Raw genomic sequence first — 27,418 nt, forward strand, 5'->3', positions numbered from 1 at the left:
GCCCTGGACCCTGCCTGGAATGCTCTGGCTCCCCCATCTCTTTCAACCAACCATTTCTCAAGATTCACCTCTTCTGGGAAGCCGTTCCTCCAGACTTCACTTGCTCTCTTCCCTGAGCTCATGTCTTGTTTATTGCTGGGAGTGTATCTTGATTTGGTTCACTCTCTCTTTTTTTTTTTTTTTTTTTTTTGAGACGGAGTTTCGCCCTTGTTACCCAGGCTGGAGTGCAATGGCGCGATCTCGGCTCACCGCAACCTCCGCCTCCTGGGGTCAGGCAATTCTCCTGCCTCAGCCTCCTGAGTAGCTGGGATTACAGGCACGTGCCACCATGCCCAGCTAATTTTTTGCACTTTTAGTAGAGACGGGGTTTCACCATGTTGACCAGGATGGTCTCGATCTCTCGACCTCGTGATCCACGAGGTGGATTTGTGATTAAATAAAGCTTTGTGATTAATAGTCTGGCTTTTTAGTCTCTCAAACTGCAGCTCCACCCTCTCCCTGTTAGCTGTATTTCCTTGGGCATGTCACTGTACCTCTCTGAACCTGACTCCTATCTGTGAAATCAGGTTACTGTGAGTACCTGCCCCAGGACCAAATGTGCCTGGCACTTAGTAAACACTCAGTAAGTATCAGCCCATGATTATTTCTGTAGCATCTTATCATGTTACCTATCTCCATTCTAAAGGCTTCAGCCTCCTCTCTGCCTCCTTCCTGAACAGTTTTCCCTCTCTTTCCAGATTAAGATAATAAGATTGCTAACATGACCCCTGATGATCTGCAGTGACTGGAAAACATATCTGGCACCCAGCAGGTGCTTGATATTAGTTTTGAATAAATTAATTAACTAATTTAATCCTCACAACATCCTATGGAGGGGAGAACTAGTGTTATACTCATTTTACAGACAAGGAAATCAAGGCCCAGAGAGGGAAAGCAACTTCTGGTGGCTGGGATTTAACCAAGCAGTCTGACTCCAAAGCCAGGCTGCTCACTGCCCATTCCATCCTCACTATTCCCATCCAGATCTGCTCTGATGCCAACCCCAGGGAGGGACCCTTTCTTTCTCCAGGTATTGGAATTTAGCATCTAGATGGATGCTCACTGAGCCCCTGCTCCAGAGCTCAAACCTTCATGTTTTATCTCATTTGAGCCTCACAAAATCCTATGAGTGCCATTATTATTTCCCATCAACAGGTGAGGAAACTAAGGCCCAGAGAGGAGTTAAGTAACTAAGGACACACAGGATTCAAAGCCCAAATTCTTTAAATGACATGATGTTGGCCGGGCGCGGTGGCTCAAGCCTGTAGTCCCAGCACTTTGGGAGGCCGAGGCGGGTGGATCACGAGGTCAAGAGATCGAGACCATCCTGGTCAACATGGTGAAACCCCGTCTCTACTAAAAATACAAAAAATTAGCTGGGCATGGTGGCGCGTGCCTCTAATCCCAGCTACTCAGGAGGCTGAGGCAGGAGAACTGCCTGAACCCAGGAGGCGGAGGTTGCGGTGATCCGAGATCGCGCCATTGCACTCCAGCCTGGGTAACAAGAGCAAAACTCGGTCTCAAAAAAAAAAAAAAAAAAAAAAAAAAATGACATGATGTTTTTCTCTTATTGTTTTACCCAGCTGTTGAGAATTGACCACACGTATCTGCCTTGTTTTTCCAGTTAGTTGGGCAGCAAGCTCTTTGAGGCCAACCCTTCCACATCCCCCACTGGTGGCCAGCACTGTAGCAGGGTGAGCTGTGCTCCATAGAGGCTTCTGAATGGATGAGGCACAGCCTGACACTCTGCCTGTTTCCCCCATAGCAGGTCTTGGTTTGTAGGCCACGACTGCCCTATCACCCTATCAAATTTAGTGTTGGCAAAGGCAGGGTTAGGTCTCCTCTTTGGCCTAGACTAGAGGCTCCTCAGAGTTGCCTTATCTCCCAGGAATTCAGGGCTCCCATCTCCTACTTAGGGCATCAAGGGGGTGGGACAGGCCGGGCATGGTGGCTCAAACCTCTAATCGCAGCACTTTGGCAGGCCAAGGTGGGCAGATCACCTGAGGTCAGGAGTTCAAGACCAGCCTGGCAAACATGGCGAAACCCCATCTCTACTAAAAATACAAAAATTAGCTGGGTGTGTTGGCATGCACCTGTAATCCCAGCTACTCAGTAACAGGGCAACACGGCAAAACCCCGTCTCTACTAAAAATACAAAAAAATTAGGGTGGCGTGGTGGCATGCGCTGGTAGTCCCAGCTACTCAAGAGGAGAATCACCTGACACTGGGAAGTCGAGGCTGCAGTGAGCCTTGATCATTCTACTGCACTCCAGCCCAGGAGATAGGACTGAGACCCTATCTCAAGAAAAAAAAAAAAAAGAAAAGAAAAAGAAAGAATGAATGAATAAGGACTCTGGATTCCAGCCTTCCAAGTTCAAAGGGTGGCTCCACCACATACTGGCTGTGTGACCTTGGGCAAGTCACTTCACCTTTCTACACCTCAGTTTTCTGATACATAAAACAAGAACACTAATAAAAGGGCTGCTACAATGAAGATCTATTTAAAAAGTTAGAAGAGTATCTGGGACATGGTAAACACTATATACGTGTTTGTTAAATAAATAAAAGTTGAGCTCCACCTAGCTATGGAAAGGTCCCCATGGTAGGGTACAGAGCTAGTGACAAAGCAAGCCCCTGTTCCAAACAGACAATTGAAGACACACAAGGAAACGGGAAGAGGTAGCAGAGACCGCACACCTTCGGGAACCCCCTTGTGGCAGGGACCCACTCCTCCTCCCCACATCCTCCAGAGGCAGAGGACCCCATTTCCTGGCCTAATCAGTCTTCTGACCTAAACCCCCCACCCTAATCCCCAAGCCACTTCCCCTACCCTCCCTCCCACTATTAACTCTTTCCATGCAATCAGACTGTGGCCAGAATTCAGGCCCTGCTGCTTAGTTGCTGTGTGATCTTGGGCAAGTTACTCAGCCTCTCTGAGCCTCAGCGATCTCCTCTATACAAGGGAATCATCCCCCTGGAGGTCTGTCCTAGGGATTAATTAATAGCTGAAATCATACCCACGGACATGTCCACAGATACTAGGACATGCTGGTGTCCCACAGGCCTGACGATGGGGATGGGCATGCTGTTTGGACACTGGGGTGGGGGAGGGAGGAAAGGGGATGCTGTTAAAAACTGACCCCCCCACTTCAAAAGTTTCCCCAAGGGTGCCTAAGCACCATCCAAGGCAAGTTCCCCAACCTTCCAACCGCCACCCTATGACATCAAAATGTTTACTGGCAGACAGGCAGGGGCCTCGAGTCAGCCTCCTCATTGCCACAGTCCCTACTTCCAAGACCCTGAAGCAGACCTGGGCGAGAAAAGGGAGGGAAAGGAGGGGCCACAGGTGAGGTTGGAGGAGAGGACCCCAGTGGGGAGGATCCCTGGGATGAGAGGAACAGAAGGGGAGAGGGACAGGCCCCCAAGGACCTCCATCTCCCCAACAGCTAACCCAGCAATCACCTGGCCTGGCCTTCCACCCCTTCAAAAAGGAAGAGGAGCCAGCCGCAGTAGGTTATGATAGGCGATTACCCATCATTAATTAATTAAAATAAACAGCAGATTAAATACAGCAAAATTAAAATAGCACAGGAAATTAATTCTCTCCCAGCCCCACCTCACAGGTGAGACGCTTAAAGGGCCCCTTGAAGCCAGGATCCAGGACAGCTTGGGCCTGGAGGGGTGGGGGGGGGGGGTGTCACCAAAACCTAATTTACACTACAACTCCCGGCAACCCCAAATATCACCCAGCAGAGCCCAGCTACCCACGGACATTCACCTGGCTCTGCCACCCCAAGATTGACCTCCTGGCTTCTTATCCCTGGAGGAATCCAAGCCCTGCTTCCCGGTCAGTGGGCAGGAAGGATCCTGACACCCTCTAGGCCAAGGATTGAGCACTGGGTCCTCCTAAGTACATGGTCCACATCTACCACCACACGGGTTAGGGCAGAAGAAAAGATGGACCCTGGCCCTCTCTTCTGGGTCCCTCTGGGGCTTTGAGTCAGGTCTTGGCAAGACCCCCCCTCTTCTGTGCTGAGCCCCGGCCCCACATTTGGAGTGCCCCAATCCATCTCTGAGGACCCCTCACTTTCCTCCACTCTTTGGTTTAGGATGCTCTGGAAGAAAGCACTGCCGAGGCCCAGAATCCCAAGGCAGAAAACGCCTGACCCAGCTGGCTAGACCAACCCCTAGGATGTGAGGCCAGAACTCCCTCCTCCTCAAGACTAATCGGCTCATTGCCCAGATGGGAAAACTGAGGCTGGGGAGGGCAAGGCATTTCGTTTGTGGTCACCCAATAACCTAATAGGAGAGCCTGAAGCTGACCCTTTAAGGGGTACGTTACATGTCACTGCTCCAACAATGCATTTTCAGAGGGCAGCTCAGTTCTATGCTGTCCCCTCCCAGCCTAGTCACTGAGGCCTCGCCTCCATAAGCCCATCCCACAACTTTCCCTTCTGTCCTCCGAAGCAACTGGTTAGACCTCAACCAACCTCAGTTACTACCCTCGGGCTTGCTGTTCACATAGTCCGCTTGAAAACTCCTTCCCCAACTTCTCCCTGCCCAAAGTCTACCAGCCAGCTTGATACCAGCTCCTTGGTGAGCCACCCAGAACCCAGACAGGTGCTGCCTCGACTTCCTTTAAGCTTCTGGGGTGGAGGTGAAGGAAAAGACTCCCTCTCTGCTGTCTGCGTAATGTGGTTATCAGGTGAGCTTTCTGGAGCCTAAGAAAAGAGTCTGGGCCCCAGCAGCTGGCACAGTACCCAGCCCTCAGAAGATGCTCAGTAAATCTCCTCATCTGATGTCCCCCCACATCCAAGTGATAACTGACAATAATGGCTATCATTTATTGAGCAGCTACTACAAGCCCAGCACCTGCACTGCCCCATCCTTGTATGACAAACCTTGCTCATAGAGGTTGTATGACTTTCCTAAGGTCACTCAGCTCAGGAATTGGAACCCCACTGATCCTTAACTCTTAACTGAATCTCCTTTCCATCCTACTCACACTTCTAAGTTGGACCATCATCTCCCACCTACACTTCCCAAGCCCCTCAACTAGCCTCCCTGCCTCCGGTCTCTCCCTCCCCTGGTCCTGTCACCAAATATTTCCCATAACCCCTTGTGGCCCATTGGATAAAACTCAGGCCCCAAAGCATGGCATCTACACACCGTGACATCTGCCCTCTTTCCTCTTTGCAGCATCTCCTCTGGTCTGTGAATGTCCCTTTATTTTCCCAGCATAACACACTTGGTTCACATCCGGGCTTTGCATACACTATTCCCACTGCCTGGAACACCCTTCCCATGTTTCCTCCTCTGAATTCCCACACATCCCTCAACATCCAAGATCAAGGGTTACTTTACAATTGAGTTGGAAGAGAAAGGCAACAAATAGGCTGGTCACAAAACTGAGAGCTCTGTGAGGGAAGGGCTCATGTCCATCTTGGTCACCAGGGTTTAACTCATAATCAATGCTCAGTCAATATTTGTTGAATGAATCAATGAATCCGCTGTATAGACCTGCTGACTAAACAGAGAAATGACAAAAGAATACAAGGCCACAGGAGGCAGGGCCGGAGGTAGACGGGGAGAGACTGAGGCCAGGAAGGGCAAGGACGCGGTCAAGAGCAGTAACAAACACCGTCAGGGCTAATCTGCAGCAGGCCACACTCTTGGCAGAGAGAGTGTTTATGAGAGACAGAGGAAGGAAAGTGATGGTGTGAGGGAGGCTCTCTCTGTGTGCGCGCACATGGGCAAGAAGAGGTGAAGACGTGTGTGCTGCATTTGTGAATTAGCCTGTGTGAAAAGGCACAGAAGGATGGAAACATGTACGTGTGTGTTTGTAGGGGGCTGTGTACGCATGCCACAAAGGCTGGGGGTATGTATGAGTGTGTGCGAGAGAAGGCTGTGTGTGCACAGGATGCCGTGTGTGTACGTGATGGAGGTTGTGCACTTCCGCTAGGAGGGAGTGACTGAGAAAGACAAGAGCAGACACACGAAGGAGGGGTGAGTGAGTGAGAAGCTACGTATGGAGGCCTGTCATGAACATGTGCAGGAGGAGATGGTGTCCCTGTGAGTGTGACCAGCGGGGAACGTGTAGGTAAGAGGTGTCAAGGCTCTGCTGAGGGTGTGGCTGCCATGGCCTCGACCAAAGGCCTGGTGCCAGAGGCGGGGGCTGGCCCTGAGCCCAGGGTCGGGGGTTCTGACAGAGCAGAAGATTCCTCAGAGTCCTTCCTGGAGCCACAGGCGCCAGATTACCATGTCCCTAGGCAGGGAGGTCGCGGAGGAAGCCCAGATGTGCATGCGCCTCTACATCTGTCCACAGTAAAACCTCTGGGCATTCATTTTGTCTTTGTCTGTGTCCGGCTGTGCACGCCTGTGCTTGTGTGAGTACCACTGGCTGTGTGTCTGTGCCTGTCTTTGTCTCTGTATGTTTCTGGGCCTTTGTCTCAGTGTGTGTGGCTGTTGATCTATGCCTGTCTGCATGGCAGTGTCTGGTTTTGTGGGTTTCTAAGTGTGTCCTAGACGCCATGCATGTCTAAGTAGTGGGTGCCAGCATCCTGCTGGACTGCTGTTTTCATGTGTGGGTCTATGTGGTCTCAGTGTAAGGGCACACTGTGCTTTTGAGACTGTGGGTCTAGGCCTCGGTGTATCTAAGTCTAAGTGTGTGCTTATGTTTCTGTATGGGAGACTATGCCATGTGTTGAAGTACAGAAATGCTTATCTGTCTGTGTGTTTGTGAGACTAAGGATATGTGTGTGTCTGTGTCTGTGTGTGTGTGTTGGGTGTGAGGGGTTTGTCACAGACTGGTGAGCAAGTTAATCTCAGACTCCATGACACGTGGAATAAAATCACGCTCCCATAATGGGATCATTCGTCTTCCTGTCCAAGAAGAGAACCAACTCTTCACCCTCCGCCCTAGGGGAGCCAGTGGGGCCAGGGCCAGGGACCGGCCCCCACCCAGGCCCCCTCCTGACCTCAGCACCCCCACCCCCTCCTCTGCTGCACCAGGCTCATTCTGCTCCAGAGTGCCCTGGTGCCCACTGTGGGCTGGGCAGGGCTCCAGGACATGTGACTGGGCCTTAGAGGCCTGTCCTGGGCCCCCTGCCCCACCCACTGCTGAGGAGGGCCCTGCCCTGAGATGGGGGGGTACAGGAAGGACTCTTTGGGCCCCTCCTTCTCCCGGAGGGGAGGGATGAGCTGCAGGCCGCCTGGCCGGGATTTTCCATCTCTCAGCAACAAGATTCCTGGTGAGCAGGCTGCGGGGTTTGGCAGGGCGCCTGCTGGAGACCCGCCCTCACCCGCCAGGATGCCTGGGTCCCTAGGGCCAGGCAGCAACTGGTTCCCTGGGGAGCTGTTGGGGGGCCCACAACTCCAACCTACTGTTGCCTGGGCCTGTGGGAAAGCCAGACCCTTCCAGGACCCTGCCTCCCAACCAAAGACGGCTCCCCAGCGCCCCCCCAGGCAAGCTACCACATTAGCTTAAGAAAGTGTTCGCAGGCCAGCCACCCAGCACTACCCCCACCCCTGAGCACACACTCAGCCTGGGTTCTGCACCTCACCTCCAAGGTAGGGCTGTGCTTCTCCTCTCAGAGTTGGGGGGGTTCTGAAGACAAGGCTATGTGTCCTGCATCTGCTAAATCCCTCTTGGTCTTAGCTCTCCTTTCTGGCTGAGCTGACAGCCACCAGAAGAGGATTTAAGGCCCCAAGTTGGGGAAACTGAGGCAGTGAAGCCTTCCACCCTACCCATCACAATGAGTCAGAGACAAAATCCAGTCATCAGGACTTGTCTTAATGCTGTCTAGCAACAGTGGCTGCAACTCTTTCTTTCCAGTGGGAGGGTGCAATTTCCAGAGGGGACGAGCATCAGTTAGAGGGAGTGAGGAATGGGCAGGTGGGCTCCCTCAACCCCCAACACCTTGGATGAGCAGCTGGAGAGCAGGTTTGTTAAGAGATTAAGGTTGAGGAGGAAAAACAAGATGCTCCATGATTTATGAGCCTAATTCTTCTCCCTTAAATTCCCCTCCAACGTCCCCCCTTCCCCGAAGCCCCAGCCTAGTCCCTCCAGGGCCATGCTGTGGCCCCAGGCCAATGTCAAGGCCCTAACCCATCCATCAGCGGTTGCCAGGGAGTTTCCACCCCAGTGGGTTTCAAAGGGAGGGGCACAACTGACACTAGGGGCTCAGATCGATGGGGCGGGGGCATGGCCCTAAGGAGCCTGCCAACAGACCCCTGCACCCTCCCAAAAGCTAGGAGCTCACAACATCCAGAGAGGAAACTAGGCTGGTGGGTGGGGCCCAGGAGGAGGTAGCCTCCCAGCACCACACCCAGCCCTACCCTTTCAAGAGGCCAGGAGACCGGGATCCCACGGGGGGCCCTACAGCTCACAGGGTGTGTGACCTTGGGCGGTGACTGCTCCTCTTTGGGCCTCAGCCTCCCCACTACACAATGCAGGAAGTGGCTCAGATATCCCAGGTGACCCCCTTTGGGCTCAGCCCCCCTTAGCATTAAGCCCTGCCCTCTCTCCAGAATGTGGCCCAGATGGGGTAAGGTCACAGCAGTTACCTGGAGGAGTCCTCAAAGCCATCTGAGTCAGAGCTGAAGAGTTTATGGTGATCACCCCTCCACCATATGCCCATTTGCCAGTCCCTGAGAAAGGGTCTGGAGTCTGCACCAAGACCTGAGTTTTACTGGTGGGGTGGTTAAGAGCACGTGCTCTGGGGACAGAAAGACCTGGATTAATAATGTCCTAGCTGCACCAGTAACTCGTTATATTAAATTCTGCGCCTTTTCTCAGCCTCAGATTCCCCATCTGTAAAATGGGGCAATAGTGCCTCCCTGCTAGGACTATGGAGTTGAAATGAGAAAATGCATGTGAAGGCCTTGGCACAGTGCCTGTCACATAAGAAGCGCTTGAACAATGGTAGCTATCATCATCGTGGTTAGTATTAACATAAATCCAGTGGTCAGGGAGAGAGGGGAAGAGGGATCCCTGACCTGGCCGGAGGATGACGCCAGCTTTATCCTTGAGTCGGGTCAGGAAGCCCGGGGTCTCAGCCCAGGAGGGCCAGCCCAAGTCCTCGAAGCCCCCCAGCGGTCTCCCCTATTCGTTAAAGGCCTCTCATTAGTAAGCCTGGGCACCTGCCCCTCCACGCGTAATAAGCCTCATTAGTATCTTAGCCCCAAGCTCTGAGCCCAGAGTCTATGTGTGTGCACACGCGCGAGGGTAGGGGCTGCAACAGGCCACCAGCCAGGAGACAGCATCCTCGCCAACCACACCCCCTGCCTGTCATCCGCAGAGCCCGTCACCACCCAGCTTGTCACCTGCCTGCCTCGCACCCGCACCACCTGTCACCCACCCAGCTCATCACCCACCCAGCCCATCACCTGCACCACCTGTCACCCACCCAGCCTGTCATCGGAGCCGCCTGACAGACATCTGGGTGGGGGACAGGAGATGGGGAGGAGAAGACCACAGGGGTGCGGAGCTGGGGGCCCCAGAGACCCTGTGGGACCCCCACTTCAGCTCGGCATCCTGCAGCATCGCCATGGCAACCTCTCAAGCCGCAACCACTTTCCCAAACATCCCCCGCCCTCCCCCCCCCCCCCAGGCCCTGCTCTTAGCTGAGCTGAGGCTGAGAAGAGCCTGAGTGACAGCAGAATGAGGCAGGAAGGAGGGGGCTTCTCAGCTGGCTGGCCTTGACCACCCTTCCACCCCTCTGGACTCGGTTACCCCATCTGCAAAATGGAGGGGCCGGAACAGAGGAGGCCCCTGTAGACAGGCCATCCCTCTCCAGCCTGGATTGGCTGAGCCGGCTGCCAGTTAACCTGTGAGGGCTGGGGGTGGGACGAAAGGACTGGGGTTTCTGGGTTCTTCCACACTCCTCTACATCGGGCCCAGCTCAGAGAGGCTGGGCCTCTGGCCCAAGCTCACACAGCAGACGAAGAGGCGCAGGCTGGACAGGAGAGAGGTTCTGCCAAAGGACTGCCAGCTGGAGGCGCCACATTGGGTGACCCAAGGTGACCAGGGGCAGGTTGGCCCCACCTCCAAGCTGCATTATTTATAAAACCCAGAGCAAGGAGCTGAGCAACAGCTGCGGTGCTGCCCCTCCAGGGGGCATAGGCCTCGGTGGAACAGAGAAGACACGGTGCCTCCTCAGGGAAGGCCCTTAGGGTCCCGGGCTCCCTCCAGGGCTGGCTGGGGCAGGGGCTGAGGTGGGGAAGGGGGAGCAGCTTCGTCAGTCCCCTCCCCCTCCACTCCTCCAGGCAGGCAGCGATAGGATTACTTCTGCATGACTGCCCGCTCCACAGGGTTCCAGAGACCCTCCTGCCTGCAGCAATCTTTAAAATTCCTCCAGCCCAGTCTCTCTCCCTCTCTCCCCGCAGTGAATGCTCCAGAGTCTACCGCAGTGTCCCCACTGCTGCCGCCACCACCATTACTACCCCCAGGCAGGCTGGGACCCAGGTCCTGGTGCCCACGGGCAAAGATGGACCCATCCTTGGGGTGTATGTAGCCCTGTGTCCCTCAGAACCCTCTAAGGCCCAGGCCCTGGCCCATTCCCTCTGGCCCTTGGTGTTGCCTCTGTCCCACAGCCACGGCTCCAGCTGGGGTCAGCTGTGCCAAGGTGGCCGGGCACGTATGTGCAAACACCTCCGGTGGGTCTTAGCATGCCTGCCCGTGGGCTTTGCTGCCAGAACTGGCTGCCTCGCCTCTGCTCTGACCCCCTCCCTATCTCACCAATCCCTGCTTCCCCCAAGGGTGGGCAGACAGCTGGGCTAAGCCAATGCCTGTGGCTCCCCAGGGCACAAGAGACAGGCAGGATCGATTCACTGAATTTTTTAAGGCCCTAATGGAGCCTGCATCCCAGGACCTGCTGGACTGGGACACAGGAGATGTCTTGGGGACCCTTCCCATAGCACCGCAGTTGCTTCCTCTTCAGTGGGGCCCTTCTGTGAGCTTTCCCTTAGCAAGAGAGGAGGCACGAGGGACCCCTGGGAAAGAGGAGGGATTGGGGGGCTGTGAGCAATACCCAGAGCCCCCCATCTCCCCAGCCCTAATGCAGGCAGAAGCAGCTCAGCCTCTAAATCACTCCCCTCATGCTGCCCTCTGAGGCGGATTCTGTGCATCTGTAATTAGGGGGTGGAACAGATGGTGGAGATTCCGTTTAAAATCATGCATCTAGTAAAGTAACCTTCACTGTCGGAACTGACTCCCAGGGAGACCAAGCCCCGAAGCCTGGATTGGAGGGTGGGGGGAGTGTGTCAATCCAGCACCTTCCCCATCCCTCTCCCTGAAGCCCTAGGCCCCATGTCCCTCTCAGGTGAGCCAAGGGGCTCAGTGATTTGGCAAGCACTTGAAAAAGCGTAGGCTGGAGGCAAATCCCCCTGCCTACTCCCCCCCACCAAAAAAAATAAATGCCAGAGCCAGGGTAGAGCTGGGTACTGAGAGTTCCTGGCTGAGAGACCAGGGTGACCAGATGCCAAAGGGCTCTGCCCCCAGTCGAAAGGGGCCCCAAACCTTCAAGCCCAGTCCAGGGTACCCAGAGCACAGGGTCTTGGGTGGGGCAGCTTTGAACCAGATGTCCAGCCTCACTGTCCAGGAATGAAAGGCCTGGGGCGGTGAAGGGGTGGAGATGCCTCCCCAGGCAGAGGAGGCTCTGGGAAGAGGGGGAGGCCTGGGCATCAGAGAGAGAGCACACAAGAGTGAGCAATGTGTGTGACAGGCTGAGGCTGTCTAGGGGAACAAGGTGGGGGAGAGGGTGTGCTGGAATGTGCAAATGGTGGGAGTGAGGGCTGCAGAAGAATTAGGCGGGGTATGTGACAGGGTGCCGTGGGGTGCAGGTGGAGCACAGAATGGGTGCAGGGTTGTGACTCGCTGAGGCTGTGTGTCTTTGTGTGTAAGTGTGGTGTCAGGGTGTTTGGAGGGGTGTAGTGGTGTCCCTGGGCCCTCAGGTGGCTGAGGAAATACCGGGGCTGAGACTGTCTGGGGAGTGGAGGGGCCGGACCATGAGGACTGCCTGTTGAGGAGGTGCTGGGATCCCGGGGGCAGTGTGCACATGTGCCCGAGCAAGCTTCGGGAGGTATAAGAAGCTTCGGGCCTGATCTGTTTGGAAATATACTAGAATCAAAGCCATGCCTCTGTGTTTGAGGCGAATATTGTGGCTACAGAGGGTTGTTTGAGTGGGCGTTAGAAGCAGTGAGTGTATGTGTGTTGCAGGGGGAGGCTGTATGTTAGGAAAGGTATAAGGGACGATGCCGGCATTTGAGGAAATGCTGAGCTATAGTTGGGAGAAATGCTGGGGCTGTGGGCAGAGCATGTGTGTCTGGGGCGGTGTCAGGACTGAGGGCCTGAGTCTGTGGGAAGGTAGCAGGGCTGTAGCTGGGTTCTGGGTGTAATCTGGCAAAGTACTGTGGTTGGATAGAGGGTTGATATGCTGAGGGTACAGTAGCTGTGTGTGTGTGTGTGTGTGTGTGTGTGTGTGTGTGTGTTGGAGTGTTTAGGGATGTATTGGGAGGTCATAAAAATCTGGGTTTTACGGCCGGGTGCGGTGGCTCAAGCCTGTAATCCCAGCACTTTGGGAGGCCGAGGCGGGTGGATCACGAGGTCAAAAGATCAAGACCATCCTTGGTCAACATGGTGAAACCCCATCTCCACTAAAAATACAAAAAAATTAGCTGGGCATGGTGGCTCGTGCCTGTAATCCCAGCTACTCAGGAGGCTGAGGCTGGAGAATTGCCTGAACCCAGGAGGCGGAGGTTGTGGTGAGCCGAGATCACGCCATTGCACTCCAGCCTGGGTAACAAGAGTGAAACTCCGTCTCAAAAAAAAAAAAAAAAAAAAAAAAAAAAAATCTGGGTTTTGGTGAAGTACTTGGGCTGTGAACAGTGCCTGGAAAGAGGCTGTGGCTGGTGGAGGATGCATGTGGTCTGGGGAGGCGCTGGGAAGTGTCTCTGGAAAGGTTACTGGGACTTTAACTGGGTACCTGCAAGGGTCTGGGGAGGTAGAGACCTGAGGTCCCTTGGTATGTGGGAAGGGAAGAATGGGCCTCTGATCTCAGGGACATGCCAGGAGCTATCGTTCATGCCTGGGGAGGTGTGAGGGTGGTGCCCTTGCTCCTGGTGTCTGGGGAGGTGCTGCAGGTGTGTGGGTAAGCATGTGGTGGTTTTGTGTTCAGGGTGTGTTGGGGGTAGCTGGATGTCAGGGGGTGTCTATGTAGAGTGGCTGTGTGTTTGTGGAAGTGTGTGGGCTGGGTGTTGTAGGTGGAGCAGTTGTGTTTTAGAGGTGTTGGAGCTGTGAGTACGTATGTGGGGCAGTTGTGTATTTAGAAGGTGTTGAGAGCTGTAATTAAGTCCCTGTGCCTCAGAGAGGTGACGGGGCTGCAGGGTGTGTGTGTGTGTTGCGGGGGATGCCCCTCTGGGAAAATGAAGGACAGAATCCTGGCCTTTGCTCCAGGGCCTAACTGGGGGCTACCTGCTAGAACCCCTATGCTACAGGGTGCCTGTGCGGGGGTGTGGAGACAGGCAGTCCATCTGTCTCTGCCTGTGCCCAGGCCCAAGGAGCAAAGCTGCCTCCTCGCTCCCTGGGGGGCCGCAGCGGATCCAAGCCCACCCATCTGCCTTCAGATGGTCGAGGCAGGAGCCGCCACAAAGCTGCCTGGAGGGCATCGCTGTGTTTGAAGAGACACAGGCTGGGGGTGGGGGAACGGCACAGCGAACGGTCCTCACGGAGGCTCCTTTAAAAACCACTGATGCCAGGAGAGAGGAAGAGGGAGGACAAGGGCGGGTATGTCTGTCCTTGTGCATCTGTGTGGGTCAGTGCCCAACTTCCAGGCCAGGGGCCCCTTCCCCATGCTTGTGCCGGATGTTTCTGTTCAGGTAGCACTCAGGCCTCGCTCCAACCCAGGCAAAGGCTCCCCACCTCACACCTGAACTAAATCCTCCTATCTGCACAGCCCCTACACTCACACACAAACACGTCCCACGTGCCTGCCTGCCACTGCACCCTCACACATGCAGTTCGCCCCATGCCCTTAGACCTTAGTATATGTACCATCACACATACCCCACCCGGCAAAACCCATGCAGTTACACACACCCATCTTACACCCACACTTATCACATAAACATGCATCCACACATGGATCCACACACTCTACACACCTTGGAGCTCCCTGGCGCACCCATATCCTGTCTCACACACGCTCAGTCTCTCTCACTCCATGATGACATTCGCCATCCCTGAGACCTGCACACCCAAGCACATGTTTCTGCACGCACGCCTCGCCACCTTTGCGACAGCTTTCCCACTACCCAACCCGCCGGGCGTTTCTGTGTCCAGGCCAGGCCCTGAAGCTTCCCAGAAGAGCTCCCACCAACTGAGAGGGCCTTCTGCCTCCCCACCCTGCCAGCTGGGTCAGAGTACAGGTGCAGGCGGGTGGGGGAAGGCTCTCTGTGCTCTCGTGTGACTGCCACTGTATGTGTGAGGGTGTGACTCTGCGTGTATGTGTGATAGCATGTCCTGAGACCTATGACAGGGCCTGTGAGTCGACACCTGTACAGGTTAAGAAAGCACAGGTGCGTGTTCACCAGTTATGTCCGTGAGATGCAGAATGAGTGTGAGGGGGAAGATTTACATGTCACAAATGTGTGTGTGTGAGAGACAGGGAGAGAGAGAGAGAGAGAGAGACGCAGGGCCTGTGTAGACAGGTGTGACCATGGGGGCTGCGTTTATACAAGGGACATCCCCCGGGTGAGTGGTCAGTGTGAGGGGGTGTTTCCCAAGACAGGAGAGGAGTCAGGGCTGCTGGCCTCTCAGCAGCCCCTCCCCTACGAAAAGAGGCGCAGGGAGCAAGGGGCTCTGGGCGGCTTCTCTTTCTCTCTTGCTTGCTCTTTTTCCCTGACCTCTTTAGCAGCTGGAAACTGAGCCGGGGGTGGAAGGAATGGAGACTTGGCTGGCCTGGGGGTTTGGGGAGGGAAGAGGGAGAAAACACCTTCCAGATTCTCATCAAATCCCTGCTTGTGGTTTGTAGCCTCCAGTCTCCTCCCTCCCTCTTCCTCCCTCTCTCTCTGTCTGGGTTTCCCCCTTTCTTTATCTCTTCCTGTCTCTCAGCCTCCCCATCTCTCTCCTCCGTCTCAGTCACCCTGTCTCCTTTCTTGTCTCTGAGTCTCTGTCTTCCATTTTTCTGCCTCCTCCTCTCTCTGCCAGCACCTCTGTCTGTCCGTCTCTCCCTGTCCCAGTCCATCTGTCCGTCTCTCTCCGTCTGTCTGTGTGTGGGTGTCTCTGTCCATCTGTTCCACCACCCATCTGTCTGGCTGTCTGTGTTAGTCCTTCCAAGGGTGCCCACTCGCTCCCCAAGGCACCCTCCCCCAGGTCAGCAAGGCCTCTCCTGGCTCTGAGGGTGGGAGTGGGGGGTGCAGAGCTGCAGCTTCTGGAAGCTTCAGTAGCAGCTGGGCTGAACTGGGAGTTCGGGACCAGCCAGCTGCAGAAGCGGCCCCTCCCCTGGGCTCCCAGGCCAAGGACCCCAGAGCAGAAAGAGGAGAGAAAACAGGGCCTCACTGCAGTTGAGCTTGTGTGTGTGGTGGAGGGGACTGGAGGCAGGCAGGGCCTCATTTTACCCTCACTTCACCATTGCCCTCAGAGCCAGACCCTGCAGGAGAGGGATCCTCATTGCCCACCTTCCTCATCCCTTGGCCAATAGAAGAGATGCTGAGATCCAGGATCCAGGAGGGAGGGGCCAAGAGAGACCAGGCCTTGGGGAAGGAGGGACTGGGAGCCAGGGCTTCCTGTCAGCTGAGCTGGAGTGGGGGCTCCTTCCCTCCTCTGTTCCAGGCAGTCCCTGGGGACCCCTCCTGCTCTGGTCCCAGTTTCAGGCCTGAGGGGCTGTTCTCGCCAGCTCCACTGGGGACATTCCCACCTCCATCTACCCATAGGGACGTGGGGGGATCACACTAGCATCACCTCCACAAAAGTGGAAGCTGGTTTTGGGCACGTGGCGACCCTGGCCCTGCCTAGGCACTGGCCATCCTGAGCCTAGCACCTCACACACACACACACAGGACATCCCAGTGCTCACCTCCGGCACACCTCTCAACACCAGCACCTGCTGTCATGACATGAAAGCAGAGAGCAGCACTCCCAGCACAAAGCCAGCAGCTTCAGACAGCATCCCTCAACATTCTTCCTGGCTACTGTGCCCCTGTCCCCCACTCCCTCTCCAATAGCTCAGTCCAAATCCCATAATGGATGGGGAAACTGAGGCCCAAGTGGAAGGGATGGGAGGACACCGTTGTCCCTCCTGAGACCCTGGGGTAGGATCACAAATGAGGAAAGAAGAAAGAGATGCTGCAGGGGCAGACTCAGGTTCCTTCCTGACCTACCACGGGCAAAGTCCATATTGGCTGCACCCTCCACACAGCCCTGCCACTGGGCCAGGGCCAGGGCCAGGGGCTGGCTCCCTCCCTCTCAAGCTCTCTTTGCCCCTGGCTGGGCCCCCTCCTTCTCCCCCCTTCTGAGCAGCCCTCCCTGCCCTCTCCCTTCCAGCTCTGGCTCTCTCATCCTCAGCTCTTGGAAGCCTGACTCACTGTTTCCCCTCCTCTCTCTCCTCCCTCCTTCTCTCTCCCGGCAGCAACGGCGCCTCCCCCTCCCCTGGGGGGGGCTCTTGCCACAAGGGTGCCCGCCTGCTTCTCTCCCCAGGCTCCAGCCCCCCTCTCCGTACCCAGGAGGCCCCCTGCAGCTGTTCCAATTCTCTAACTACAGTGAGGTAGAGTGCAAATAGCCCAGGTCCCAGGCTGGCCTTGCCAAAGGTATCTGTGACCCTAGGCAAGGGGTTCCTTTCCCTAGACTTGGCTTTCCAACAAGTGGTGGACATCCAACTGGATGACGCTTCTGGCATCTCTGGGACCCTAATGTTTCCCACTTTTATAACCTGCTGTCTTTTGGCACAGAGCGCCTGACAACCTGTAGGGTGCTGTACCTGCCGCAGGCCACACCCCCCCAGGTCCCAAGAAAAGCTCAGCTCTGTTCCAGGCATTTGGGGAGGGCAGAGGGGAGATGCTACCCTGGGGCTAGAAGCATCGGTTGAAAGCCCTGGAATCCCTCTGTCTCCCCATTCTCCCTCCTCCTGTGAGAGTCTCTCTTTCCCTCTCTTCTACCTGTTCCCAAACATCTGCTTGTCTCTCCTCCAAAAACAACCGAAGCATCTCATCTTGGGTGAGAGGCCCTCCATGCTGCCTCCTCTCTGGCTACAGGGAGGGGAGTGGCATATTCCCAGGCCTTTTTGGTCCCCGGCCCCCACCTCCAGGGGCTGTAATCCTGGCTCTTCTCGCCTGTTCTCTCAGTCTCTCATCGCTGGCTTTGGTCTCCATCTCTCTCTTCATGCATGTGGCTGTGGGTCTCTCTCCTCCCAATGCGCCCGCCCCCTCTCCCCCTCCCTGGGGGGGCCTATCTGCTGGCATTAGCAACAATGTTACCCTTGCTTCCTCCCCTAAGTCGCCAGCTCCACTCCATCCTGGCTTCTGCCTCCCCCCTCTGTCCCAAGAGACCCAGGGGACCCAGAGACAGAGCTGGGCTCCATCCCATAATAGTAAGTCTGCTTGACCTCACCAAGCCAGACCAGAAGGGCCTGGGCATCTGGTACGCAGGCATGGCACCCTCTAGTCTTGGGTGGCTGGCATCAGACACAGAGCTCTGTGTTCTACAAACCAAAAAAAAAAAAAAAAAAAAAAAAAAAAAAGATGAAGTTGACCTGGGGGTGGGACAGAGAGGAGATGGGGGAAATGAGGGAGATCAGGTTTGCCTGGAGGAAGCCCCTGTCCAATGGGGAAAAGAGCCATAGAGGAGGGAGTGGTTCAAAGTCAGTGCTCCAGGCTGATTGGCGAATAAGCAATGTCCCTCTGGGGCTCTGCCAGTCCAGAACAGCTCCCCCTACCCAAATGTCTTCTGCCAGGGACAGTCTGCCCTCAAGCCTCCAGCACAACCACAGCAACCAGGTGCAGACCCCATCTTTTCATCTCCTTTTGAATCCAAGTCCAACCTCCCTACCGTATACCTCCACTTAGCTCAGCAGGGGGTTCCAGAAGCCTCCCAGCCAAGATCTAAGCACTTGTAGTGGGGGTAACAAAGCCCCCCAGCTCCCAAACCCCTTCCCCAAAGGCCCCATCAAGGGCTGGGGAGCAATGCAAAATAATCCCAGAACCCTCATGCATGGAAACTGAGAAGCTACGCTGTCCATTCACAGCGCCTGAGGGTGGTAGGGGCTCCCTGCCCCCACGACCCTGTTCCAGACCCCCCAGCCCAGCAACAATAATAAACAGCAAGCCCTTTTTCTTTATGACACCAAATTTCTCCAAGCCCAACAGCTCCTTCCATCACTACCTCAGCCATAGATCACATTAAAAACTCACAGAGGGCAACTTAAACACATCACATTTGTTTCTCTCTATATTATTTCAAAAGTAACGGCATTAAAAATGGATTTTACTACAGAAAATAAATATCGGCACGTGGGCTGGGAGCCCAGGCGGAGGAGAGAGCCCACCAGGGGAATGCCCCTGAGGGCTTGGGCACAGTTTAGGCACTGACCAGGCTAGAAAGTCCAGAATACACCTTGGGATGGCGGGGGTCGGGGGTGGGGGGTGGGGGGGGGAATTCCTTGGGAACGGGCAACGCCTGCCCACATGGGCATCTGCCCCAAAGCCAGATGAAGGACAAGTCATTGGTTTGAGCTGGTGCCCACTGGTCTCCCAAAGCTCACGCCCTCACTGTTCTTTGCAACCCCTGAAGAGTGGGAGCTCTGGGGCCAGAAGTTCACCAGTCTCTGGGGATTACTCCAACTATTGACACAGCAGGAGAAAAAAATGAATTCAACTTACTATCCAGTTTGATTTTCCATTACTATAAAAATAAATATACATCTGCTCAAAGGAGGGAGATGGCAAGCAGCATGCATATGCCACCTGGGGGGTCCCCCCACAACCCAGCCTGCCTGCCCCCCTCCCCCTGCCCCCAGCTTGAGGGACAGACTGGTAATCTTTCGCTTACAGCCCCAGCTCACACAGCCACACACACACCGGGCCACACGGAACAGGAACAAGCCAACAATAGAAACACCCCAAATGCCCCTGGCAGGACTCTGCCCAGGCCCGGGCACATGCCCCCGCCCAGCCGGCGGCGACAGCAGCAGCGGACAAAATGTGGCCACCCTGACCCGGAGGCAAAGCTTGTCCTCACACCCTGAGCTCTGCCCAGGGAGCTGGGGCCAAGTCCCGCCTGACACCAACTGGTCCGGCGGGAAACGCCTGCCCAGCCAGACAGGCACAGGGCCCCCAAGGGTCCCTCCTTGTGCTCAGGGACCAGGCTGGTGCAGTCCGGCCCTGCCTCCCAGGGTGACGCCTGGGCCCAAATTCAGCTGGCCCTGCCAGTCAGGCACTGGTACAGAACCGAGGGCACCAGGCTCAGCCCCTCCCAGCCCAGCCCCAGGGCCCCCAAGCTGGGAGGGAGGGGAGACTCCCCACCCCTCCACATCTGGCCCTGGCCCCCAGGGTCTGCGGTAGAGAATTCCCGCCCCCGCTTCTCTCTCTCCCTCCTCCCGCTCTGTGCCCGCTGCCCGCCTCAGGGACAGCCCCAGCTCCCGCCTCCGGCCAGCAAGGCCCACATCCTTCCTCCCTCAGCTGGCCCCTTACCCTGGCAGGAGGCTGGGGGGTCAGGCTGCTGGGGAACCCCCCCCCAAGCTCCCATCAGTCCTCATCCCCAGCCCCCAAACTCTGGGTTGCTGTCCCTTTTCCTGTAGAACAGGAAACAAGGTTATTTCCTAGACTCAGAGCCAGCCCCCTGCCCCTCTGGCTCTGCCCGGGGACCCAGACCCAGTAGGGAAAGGCGCCCTCAACCAGCGAGCAGAGATTCAGCAATTCAACCCCAGCTCCCTGCCTAGGGGGCTGACAGCTGTCACTCAGCACCCCACCCCCTGGGGAAGAGGGGGCCGATTCAATCAGAGCCCCAGAGGAAACGCATTGATAGGCGATTATTTATTTATTTATGCAAAAGTGAGCCGACTTTGTTCGCCAGGTAACCGGGCACGCGGCCCAACCCCTCCAGCCCTAGCCACCCCCAAATCCCTCCTCCGCCCCACACCCCCTCTGGGTCATTAGGTCCCCGCCCCTCAACTCCCGGAGAGGCAGCGGATCCTAGGGATTTGGGGGTTGGAGGGGAGGGGCTCCTCCCTCCGCAGTCTCCCCTTTTCCCAGCGCCGATCCTAAAATCCAGCCTTGTTCTCCGCTCCCACGGTCCCCCCTTCATTCCCCCCCCCAACATTCTCAGCAAGCTGGAGAGCAAATTGCAGTTTTAAATCCAAAGGCGGAGGGAGGGGGAAGGAGGAGGGGGCGCGCGGCAGCGCTGGGCGCGCACCTCGCCCCCGAGCCGGGGGAGCCGCGGGGCGGCCAGGAAACCCGAGAACCCCCCCCACCCCGCCCCCCCTCCCCGTCCACCTCCCCCTCCCCCTTCCCGGCGCTGCCTGCCAGGCTTCGAGCCGAGCCCAGCCGAGCCGCGGGCCCCGGTGGAAACAAAGACCGATCGTACCGCGGGCACCGCAGCCACCGGGTCCAGCGGACCGGACCGGGGGACGCGCCCCCCCCACCCCCGTGCGCTGCACAAAAGAGCCCGGCCGGCCGGTCCCCAGCGGGGGTCTGGCGCTGGGGAGGAGGCGCCACTCACCGGAGTGCTGGGCTGCCGGCTCCGTGGGTCCGAGCCAGGCGAGGGGTTTTGGGGGGCGTCTGTCTTCCGGCGGTGGCAGCGACGCGGGCGCCCGGCTGCTGAGGAGAGGAGTCGTGGAGGAGCCCTGAGCTGCCCGCCGTCGCTGACAGCATGGCTCGCGCCTCGGCTCACATTCTCCGCCGCTAACTCCGCTGGACACGGCCCCCCGCTCCCGCGGCGTCCCCCCACCTCGATCACTCCTTCGCTCTCTCTGCGCCCCCCCTCGCCCCCCCTCCGCGCACACACTCTCCCAGCCCTGGACACCCCCGCCCCCACCCCCCCAATTGCAAACCTGGGAGGGAACGCGCCCCGCGTAGTCCTCCTGCTCCTCCTCCTCCGCCCTCCTCCCTCCCGCTCTCTCTGGCTGTCTGTCTGTCTCTCAGGCTGTCTCTATTTCTCGCTCTCTGCCTTTCTCTGCTCTCCAAGCTGGGTGGGAAAAGGAAATGAGGACAGAAAGCAGACGCTGGCTTTGGGTGGTGGTAGCTGGATTCCCTCTCTCCCTCCCTCCCCCTCCTCCCCTCCCTCCTCCTGCCTTCTGCTCTCTCCGCTGAGAGCGGGGCTGAGCGCAGCCTGGCGGGTGGCTCGCTGTGCCCGCCCGCCCGCCTGTCTGTCTGTCTGGTCCGCCTCGCTCGCTCCCTCCCTCCGTCTCTCGCCCTCGCCCTGCCTGCCTGCCTCTCTCCGTCTCCGCCGCCGCCGCCGCTGCCTCTGCGAGCTCGCCTTACCTTCGCCGCTCACCATCCGGAACCCCAGGGGGGAGCGCGCGCGCGGCACGCCGGGACTTGTAGTCCCCGCCCCGGCCGCTCCGCGCGCGGGGAGGGCGGGGCCGCGCGGGCTGCTCCGACGGCGCGGCCCGGAGCCCCGGGGACCCTGCATCAGGGGCGCTTCTGGCTGGGGCGCGTCCTCGTTTACCAACGGGCGCCGATCCTCCCCAAGGATTAAGAATGGTCCCCGTGTTCCTCGTCTTCACTGGGGCACTCTGCTCGAGCGGAGGTTGCGGGTGGGAGTGAAGGGGCGGGGTCTGAGAGTGGGATGGGAGTGGAATAGGGAACCAAGGGATTAGCCAAAGGGGCTGCGACTTTCTGGGGCGTCCCAATTAAACGGGAGGGGGAGAGGACAGAGGAGAGGAACGGCTCTCTCATTTTGGGGACGTTCTCCTTTTCTGAAAAGGTTTCTCACTGAGACAAGCGCAAGTATTTCTGGCGGGAGGGCTGCTGGAGGCGCGGGGGTGCGAGACGGGGGAGACCCAGCGCCGCCTCCTCACTCAGTGACCCCTCCTCTCAAACTCCGAGCTCTGGGTTTCGCCCTTGCAACTCCCAGCTTTCCTACAAGTCCAAGGGCGGCGAGGGCTCAGAAGTCCTGGAGAATCCACAGATAGAACACACACACCCTTTCCCGAATTCTGCTGAGCATTTGCGTTGTGTCAGGAAGCAGGATTCAGATTGAACGGCGCTGACCTCCTGCCGCGGCCGGGGGTTGGGCTCAGCACTTTCACCTACCTCCTCTTCAGGTCACATCTGTTCTCCAGCCCCTGGCTCCGGGGGCCCCCTGCCTAGCCTTTCCCACAGATGGGAATGTGCGCTGCTTGAGGGCCTGGTTTCCCCCGGGAGATGGCTAAACTGCAGCGGTAAAATCCTACTATTGTCATTTCCATTTCAGAGATGGGGGCACTGAGGCCCACGTTCTCCAGTTAGCAAGTGGCTGAGCCCAGCTGGGTTTGAACCAGGGTCTAACTCCAAAACCCACAAACTTAAACCCCGGGCTATGGCAAGGAATTGTGACTCCCTCCGTTTCTGTGACTGACCTTCCCTCCTGTGTCTGTGTGTCCTTTCTTGGCCCTTCAGCAATGTTAACTGAGGTATGCAGGGCTTGCGGAGGACACGGGGATGAATAATGCATAGTGGCTGTCGTTTCCTGTGTCCTAGGTGTCTACCCACGCCGGCCCTGACTGGCCCTGCGGCGGTCCCACCTCATTGAACCACCTCATCTGTGTCTGTCTGACGTTCTACCCCCACCCACCCTCCCACCCCCACCCCCCGCCATGTCTGCTGGCTTTGTCTCTCTTGCTCCAGGTCTGAAATTCCTCGATCAGTGCCTTTGTGTCTGGCTCACCTGTTTCTGACCCTTCCTTTGGCCTTGCAGAGTGATGGCCAGTGTGTGACAAAGGCAGCTGAGCTGGTGACATTTTGCCAGCTGCAGCTCCCTGGTATCTTCCCCACACCTCCACTCCTTCCAAGCTCCTTTTCTATGGCAGTCCTGTACCCCCAGAGGACAAAAGAGGGGGTCTGGGGAGCACTCTCTATTGGCCCTTGGCGGAGGGTGTGTGCAGCATATAGGAGACGTCGAGGGCTCTAAACGGGACACTATTGATTTGCCATCATGGGGCTGCCATGGCCGGCTGGAGAAGCCCTCATCCTGGGGCAGCTTCTACTTGCAGAAGTTAGGCCTTGGGTTCAAAGATGTATTTGTTGAATGGGAAATATAAGGTCAGATACTCATAAAAGTAGTGGCTAAAGTCATTAGAGATCCTGCAGCTCCAAAACCTGGGCCTGAAGTTATGTAGATGAGGCTTTGGCATCTTGCCCTAGTTAGCCCGCTGTAGGATGGACAGACTTTGGCATTGGGGAGGGTGAAACAGACCCAGATTCCTCCTTCTTTCCCTTCCTCCCTCCCTCCATTACGCGTTAGATTATGCCCGTGGTCATGAAGGCGCTGCTCAGTTTGAATCAAGTTTTAGGAGGGAGTTGAGTGGGATAAGGTAGGATGGTTTCTGGGGTGTGGAGAGCCCCGGTAGATTGGGATGAAGGGTAGTCTGGAAAAAGCATGGGAGTGGGGAGGTTAAGGAATGAGAAGCCCAAGGCAAGGTTAGTAGAGCCCATGGCTCTATGAGTTAGAGGGAAATAGAAGTTAGGTAGGGTTTCCCAAGCATGCCCCTACCACCCCAGGCTACTTCAGCCCCTTCCCTGTGAGGGCGAATGTCGTTAGCCCCTAAAGTGTTGATCAGCCCTGGAAACCAAAGATTGCAGAGTCTCCCTGTTATTTGGGGGCTGGTCTTTCTTGTGGAACCTCTCCAAATTGTGTTGAGTGGGGTGGGGGGGGAGGTCTTCGCAAACTCAAGCTGTCTTCTCGTGGGCTGCTGCTGCCACCTACTGTCTACTCTCCATTTCTGCTTCAGCAGTTGCCAGCGAGCAGGAGGGTTTTTGAGCTGGGGAGAAAGGAGGCTTGAGGGAGGGGACACAGGTTCTGGAAGAGCCTGCATCATCCTCTCTGGGCTTAGCTCCCTCCAGCCACTTTTGTTTCAGTGTAAGCAGAAGGTGGTGTAGCTAGACCCTAGAAAATTGAGATGAGAATCTGGAGATCAAGTTGTGGGGCCTTAGGTTTGAGAGGCCATGTGGAGTAGGAGCCAGACGGGCCTGGTCCTGATCTTGCTTTTACTCTCAGTTTTCCCATGTGTAAAATAGAGGCAGAGCTGTTGAGAAGATTAACTGAGCACATAGATGTAAAAGCACTGTGAAAACTGGCAAGGGCATGGTGAGAGAGATTATGAGTCATAATAATAATGGCAATAACTGACAGGTCGCAGCAGCCTGGAGCCAGGCCCCTGGGACTCATGGAAAGGGCAGGATGAAGTGAGGCTTGGGTGGGGACAGGCACTGCCCTCCCTGAATATGGAATTTCTGGGGCTGGTTCTCCTCTCGGGCTGACTGGGGGTGGGGGGTTGTGGACTGCTAGAGGGTGGTTCAGCCCAGTCCGCAGAAGGGGAGACTGAGGTCTACAGAGGTGGCAGGACTCTTCTAAGCCATTGAGCTGCAGATCCAGGAACCAGAGGCCTATTGGACTGCAGCCATTATGGCCTGGTTTTCCCCTTCTTTGGGTGAGAACAGCTCAAAGCTGGAGCCCTAGAGACTGTGGAAGCAGGAAGCCCCCCTCGTTGTGGTACAGTGGGGACTAAGGCCCCCAGGCACTGTTAGCCCTCCTCCTGGGCCAGCCCCTTTCCCCTCCCCCGTGAAAGTCCGCCCACATTCCTCTAGGCCACAGGAAACCCCAGCTGCAGCCCAGACTTCAAACAGCTCCTCCCTCTGGGGCAGGGGGTGTGGGAGGAGAGGCCAGAGGCCAGAGGGCAAAGGTCAGCTTTGTTCCTGCCGGAGGTGGTGAGGGACCTGGGGAAGACAGGGTGGGTAGGGTCGGGCCTTTGACAGCCACACTGCATGTGTGTGAATTCCTGTGTCCATCAGGGTTGTGTGGTTCCCGCTGTGCGCCTGTGTCTGGGGGGTAACTGTGTGTCCTCAGTTTGCTTTTCACTGGCGGACCTGACTTCTGTCTCTGAGTGTGAAACAGCACATGATTGTCTGTGGGCGCTCAGCCTGGGATCCTACTGACATGTCTGTAGGTGCCATTGCTTGTATCAATATGTCTGGTTCATAGGCGTGGACAAAGCTGTGTGTCCTTTTATGAGTTTGACCTGGTATGGTTCTTTTTCTTCTTTTTTTTTTTTTTTTTTGAGACGGAGTTTCGCTCTTGTTACCCAGGCTGGAGTGCAATGGCGAGATCTCGGCTCACCGCAACCTCTGCCTCCTGGGCTCAGGCAATTCTCCTGCCTCAGCCTCCTGAGTAGCTGGGATTACAGGCACGTGCCACCACGCCCAGCTAATTTTTTGTATTTTTAGTAGAGACGGGGTTTCACCATGTTGACCAGGATGGTCTCGATCTCTCGACCTCATGATCCACCCGCCTCGGCCTCCCAAAGTGCTGGGATTACAGGCTTGAGCCACCGCGCCCGGCCCCTGGTATGGTTCTTTGCGTCCAAGAGGGCTGTCCCTCTCCTGCCTCTTCCCCTCCCATCTTTCCTCCCCATTGTCACCCAAGGGTTCCTTCTGAAAAGTGAATCTGCCTGGGCACGGTGGCTGACGCCTATAATCCCAGCACTTTGGGAGGCTGAGGTGGTCGGATCACTTGAGATCAGGAGTTCGAGACAGTCCTGGCCAATATGGCGAAACCCTGTCTCTACTAAACATACAAAATTTAGCTGAGGGTGGTGGCTCTCGCCTGTAATCCCAGCTACTTGGGAGGCTGAGGCAGAATCACTCGAACCCAGGAGGCGAGGTTGCAGTGAGCCAAGATCGCACCACTGCACTCCAGCCTGGGTGACAGAGTGAGACTCAGTCTCAAAAAAAAAAAAAAAAAAGGTGAATCTGACCTTGCTACTACCCTGCTCAAAACCTTTCAGTCGCTTCCCATTGCCTAAGACTTAGGATCCCAGCTTGAGTGCCTGGCAGAAAAGATGCATGCCTGCCTTGGCCATCTTTATCTTTAGCTACTAACCCCTCTGAAATTTCATCCTCCCAGCACGCCTACCTAATTGTAACTCCCTGAGCAGTCCCATTTCTTGCCTTTGAGCTTACTTAATTCTGTCCAGAATGCCCTTCTGTTGCTTTTTTCTTTACCAAGCACACTCTTACTCTTGCTTCTGATGAAGCATCACCTCTTCTGAGAAACCTTCCAGACTTCCCCCTGCCCAATTGAGTTAGGACTCTCCCTTGTTCTCCCACATAGCTTTATTGTCATTTTCTGCCTGCATCTGTCCCATTAACACCCATCATCATTAAACTGTGACCTCTTTGAGAGCAGGAACTGTGCCTTATGTCCTGTCCTGCAATGGGAATTTTCTGAAGAGACTTGGTTCTCCCATCCCAGGGTAAAGTTTCTTGCAGTTTTGAATGTAGTACCCAAAGTCACCACTAGAGAGAGTGTGAACATCACTGCAGGACCATCCAGGCTCGTGTGTGTGTGTGTGTGTGTGTGTGTGTGTGTGTGTGTACATCACTGTAGGACCATCCAGGCTCGTGTGTGTGTGTGCGCGCGCGCGTGGGTGTGTGCGTGCGTGTCTCCCCTCGGCACTCAGTTCAGTCCCGGAGCAGTGGGATCCAGGCTAGACTCTCCATTCCCCCCAATGAGTCCTGGGTCCCCAAGATTTCTTCTTTCTTTGTCCCACAGCTTGGGGGCCATACCCCTTGGTCTTCCTCCTCCTACTTCTTGCCTCTGACTCTCCATCCCTCTTCTTCCTTGCCTCATCTGTACCCTCAGCCCTCCCATGCCTAATTATTGGCACTGGCCTGGCTTGAGTGGGCCTTACTCTGCCATACCTCTGAGCCTTTGCACATGCTGTTCCCTCTGCTGGAGATGACCTCACCCTGCGGCTGCTTCATCAGGCAGAATTTTATTTCACAGACTCCAAGAAATCCCCCAGACTTGATTCCCAGACTGACCTTGCCCCTAAGTGTTGTCATTGTTTACTGTTCTGCCTCCTAGACAGGACCAGCCTACAGAAGACATCAGTAGATGTGTATGAAATTAATAAATGACTTAATTCTTTTATCAGTACAATTGTCAGCCTGTATGGAGCTACCCCAGAACCCTATGTGCACCAGGCCCTTCTTGGACCTGACTCTGGGTCAATATTACACATTCCCATGCTGCTCCTTCAAATAAAGAAATGTGACCCAGGGGAACACATGAGACTTTGAGTTCAAATCCTGGCTCTACCATTCGCCTATATGACCTTGAGCCAGAGTTGTAGCCTCTCAGAGTCTTGTTTCCTCTTTTGTAAAATGGGGATAATCACAATTCTGTGCTGCT

At 56.1% G+C, this 27,418-nt stretch overlaps 1 protein-coding gene across 9 annotated transcripts in view; it reads right to left on the minus strand.

The window, feature by feature from the left end:
- AHDC1 (AT-hook DNA binding motif containing 1) overlaps positions 1-21,573 on the minus strand; it is a 72,262-nt gene extending 50,689 nt beyond the window's left edge. For 4 of the 9 annotated variants that reach the window (XM_039474022.2, XM_039474021.2, XM_074380341.1 and 1 more), the window contains exons 1-3: positions 21,454-21,503; positions 21,078-21,211; positions 20,747-20,844 (exon numbers count right to left, since the gene is read on the minus strand). The gene's annotated coding sequence lies outside the window, so the exon portion shown is untranslated. The other 5 variants (XM_039474016.2, XM_074380342.1, XM_074380343.1 and 2 more) reach the window with 5 other exon arrangements.
- Between the last annotated feature and the right edge of the window lie 5,845 nt (positions 21,574-27,418).

This window comes from Saimiri boliviensis, chromosome 11 (genome assembly GCF_048565385.1).
Source record: "Saimiri boliviensis isolate mSaiBol1 chromosome 11, mSaiBol1.pri, whole genome shotgun sequence".
Classification (NCBI taxonomy): Eukaryota; Metazoa; Chordata; class Mammalia; order Primates; family Cebidae; genus Saimiri; species Saimiri boliviensis.